Source organism: Aptenodytes forsteri, unplaced genomic scaffold, assembly GCF_000699145.1.
Source record: "Aptenodytes forsteri isolate BGI_AS27 unplaced genomic scaffold, ASM69914v1 Scaffold142, whole genome shotgun sequence".
Classification (NCBI taxonomy): domain Eukaryota; kingdom Metazoa; phylum Chordata; class Aves; order Sphenisciformes; family Spheniscidae; genus Aptenodytes; species Aptenodytes forsteri.
This window is the reverse complement of record NW_008794598.1, coordinates 261,170-265,058: the sequence shown is the minus strand read 5'-3', so window position 1 is coordinate 265,058 and position 3,889 is coordinate 261,170.

Sequence of the window (3,889 nt, the reverse complement as noted above, 5' to 3'; positions counted from 1 at the left end):
GGCGCGTTTTCCCCGTGCCGGGACTCTCACGCGCAGGCAGTGCTCAAAGATCCGTGTTCTCGGACGTGGAGGCTCGGGAGCGTTTCACGACACGGCTCTTTGAGAGGAAACCCAGGTGGAACGCCTCTGGTTCAAATGAATGCTGCGCTGTGTAGCGCAGTCTGTTTGCAGAAGGGCATATACCCTTGACCCAAGGGGGGCCTGGTTATCTTTTTAAATACTCCCTTAAAACAGTGTGTGGTAAATTGTGGGCTGAGATCTGTTGAGCTGTCATCTTATCTAATATTCTTGTTTGTCCCTTTTAACAGTAAACATCCTCTACTCAAGTTAAAATAACAAGCTTTGTAATGCTGACTTGCTTCTTTGATATTTATTTGCTAACTAAAGCTACTGTTGGTGATCTGTGATGTCCTTGATGCTTTGCTTAACTGTGCCACGAAGCTTTTTTATTTAATATTACCAACTTTATTAATAATGTTTTCAACAATAATGTTTTAACAGGACTCCCTTTGACTTGAGTCATCTTCCAAGTTCAAATCCCCATTCAGACAGACACATAAGAAAAATCTAGGATGCTTTATCAGATAAAAGTTTCTTTATGATCCCAGAGATAATCAAGCCTAGTGCAGAAGTGCTGAATAAGATAATTTTATATAAGCAACAATTTCAAAACATTCATACAATCCAGAAGAGAATAGAGTAAGCAGCTGCATTTGGAGTATTTCTTCAGAATCAGATTAATTAGTAAAGTATGGGATATATTTTGCAAATTTGGGAAATGCAATGCTGCTTTACAGTAACTTGGATGGAACTAAAGGTCTAAACCATGCTTTATAGCATGTTTTACCTTCTGGTCCTTCCTTATTTTTTTTAATTAGAGAACACTAAAAAATTAAGACAACTTGTTACCAGAATTCCTTTTTCATAATGGGTGATTCATGAACATTTGGAAAACTGACAAATATTACTGTGTTTACCATTCTGGTTATGGAACAAGTGGGCAAAAGATTGCCCTAAGATAGACATGCCATCCCTAGGTTGTAGCCAATGCTTGTTTCCCTTGTTCCACTGTCTGTCCCCACTATTATATCCTCAGATGACCCTACCTGTGCAGTTCAGCACCTACTGTTCCTTCACTCTGCCTGTACTCCCAACTCCTGGCTGCCTTTAAAGCCTCTGCCAGTACATCAATTTTTGCAGAGCCTTTGAGCAGCCACACGGGAGTAGGCCTGATATACCTATGTGGAATGATATATGTGTACCAGTTCAGAATCCTCCCGTTTTTCACCTTATTCAACATAAGGAAATCCTGTGAAATCAAACATGCAGTCTCTAAGGTTCCACCTAATTCAGCTTTACAGCAGGGAGGCACTCAATGAGCCATTTAGAAACGCAGCACTGGAAATGCCAATTCACATCTACTAGGAAGTCAGTTAAAGGAACAACCTGTTCGTGCAGCATGAAGGATCATTACACCTCAGCAGAAGCTGCACCTGGATTGTATGTCTGAATCTCTGGCCTGTTCTGTTCCTTGCATTTATACTTTTGATTTAATACTCGCTTTTCCCTGGCTTCAGAGATGACATCCTGGCCTTTCATGCCAAGTAGAGACAAGGGCCAGCACTGCTATATCAGACTTTCACTTCAGGATCAGTGCAATCCCTCTGTGGGGTTCTGGCTGCCGGAAATAAAATACCAGAATGAGAAGAAGATGGGAGCCCACGATACTACCACCACACAGCGCTTAGTCTTGTGTTCTCGCTCAAGGATGTGGCTTGCCCCCCTAGTGTGGCGCCAGGACACAGATCGGATCCCAGTAGGACAAAGCTCCTCGATTTAAATGCTGGGAATGCTTGTCACCAAAACTTCTAGTATGTAGCAACAGAGCTTAAACAAATCAACGGATGAGCATTTTCTGAGTAGTGGTGTCTTATAATTCCTTTGGCTTATCACATCAATTCTGTATAAACTGAAGAGAATGTATAAATTTGGCCTCTCAAACTTTTTAGTGTTTAACTTCAATTCGATTAAATACTTATGTATGTGTACAAAGTGAAAAATGAGGTTACAAGAGGTTAATGCTTTAATGCTTTTAATAACTCTTAACCACATGGCTGTATTTTGTCAAACAGAACATGGATTTGTTCTAGCAGGAAAAGCATACGCTAGATAGAAGCATATTGAGGCTCTCCAAAACAGCAAAGCTGCTACAGAACCAAAACCATTTCTAGGCCATCTTTGAAAAATCCTAAATCCATTCTGTGATGGAATAAATACATAGCATTTCTGAGCACAGCTGAGGAGGTTCTTGCTCACAGTAGGAAAATCGAAAAGGAAAGAAATCTAGACAAATCAAAAGCACAGAAAAAGTAATTAAAGAGATTGGTAACACACACAGCACAGAATCCTGAGCACAACATAGTCTCTGTAAACCTGGGACAAGTTCAGGGACCAGTACTGAGGATGTTAAAGCAATGTGCACCAGGTAACGCCCATAACTTATCCAGAAACTGGCAGTGGAGTAAATGATGGATAATAATGCACAGAGGAACTGACTGGTAGAAAATGGCAACATCTGTGACAGATTGAGTGGCATCTAAATGCTGGAAGTAGAAAAAAGAATAAAGGGCAAATTTCTAGGATAATTCTTGGGTTTCAGGTAAAATCATGTTAACCATAAGTGCAGTCAGCACAGTTTGAAAAACTTTGGCCGAGCCTCTGAAAGAGCAAGTCTCACATAGTAATGCAGCAGACATTAGCTTTTCAAAAGCTGAATGTTGTATTTCTCATTTCTACTACAAGTCCTTCCTTGGGTGTCTAACAGCCAAATATGTCAGCAGCTACAGCTTGATTAAAAAGCAAAACAGTCTTCTCTCTCACACCACACACCCCAACACTTTTTGACTGCTTGCTTTTAAAATTAAGTGATGGTGTTAATACAGTCATCAGCTGCTGTCACATTTTCACTGGTATTGCCCTCAACAAAACCTGTCGCACAGAGACTCACAGACCAGGAGGCCAAGTGAATCCTCTTCTTGCACTTCCTAGCCTATACTTCAAGGTGGATTACTGTTGCATAAAACAGAGTCGTTCTGTGACAAAAGTTATTACCAGGAAACTCAGTCTTATTGTTCATCTTAATTATCCTGCTTTGATAAATCTTGAAGAGTCACCCATTGCACCACAGCATTTACATTTATGAGTCTAATATTCTTTTTACTATTAAAACAAATGTCCTTAAGATGGAATCCAGGCTGGAAAAAAGGGAAAACATTATCATTGATAAATGGATATATCCAGCTATTTCAGTCTCCCAGCAGCAAGACTCCACTGCTGATAAAATGCTGACCAAGGGATTCCACAATAATTATTTTGTAATGCTTAATACAGAGTGTCACAATATTCTGCTTTATGGAAATCAGGTCCGGGACTTGGCTTCTCTTTGCTGTATCTACAGAGAAGTACAGTCATTTAAGAACCTCAATGCTTAAAGTTACATTTACAAGTATTCTCTATGAACTATCAATTCTGAGATCATTGCAGGAGATTGTAATCAAGCTTTAGTTGATATCTTTACTTTCTTCCACATTGTGCCTTGCTGAATACCGATGCACTGGAGCATTTTATTGACAAATCTTGGTCTGCCTGCCAAGGGGAAACACATAGATTTGGCACAGGGTATTAAAAGGTGGAGATGTAAGGATACCCATACATTCTGTTAGCGTTGAACAGATGGGCTTATTAGTACCTAGTCTACCTTAAGGTAGTGGGACTGCCCTGCATACCAAGCTTAAGAGAATGCACAGAAGGAACAGGAACATTTTGTAGGCTGTCTTGAGATTTCCAAGTAAGTTTAAAGCATTTTGGCTCTTTTATTAAAATTCAACAT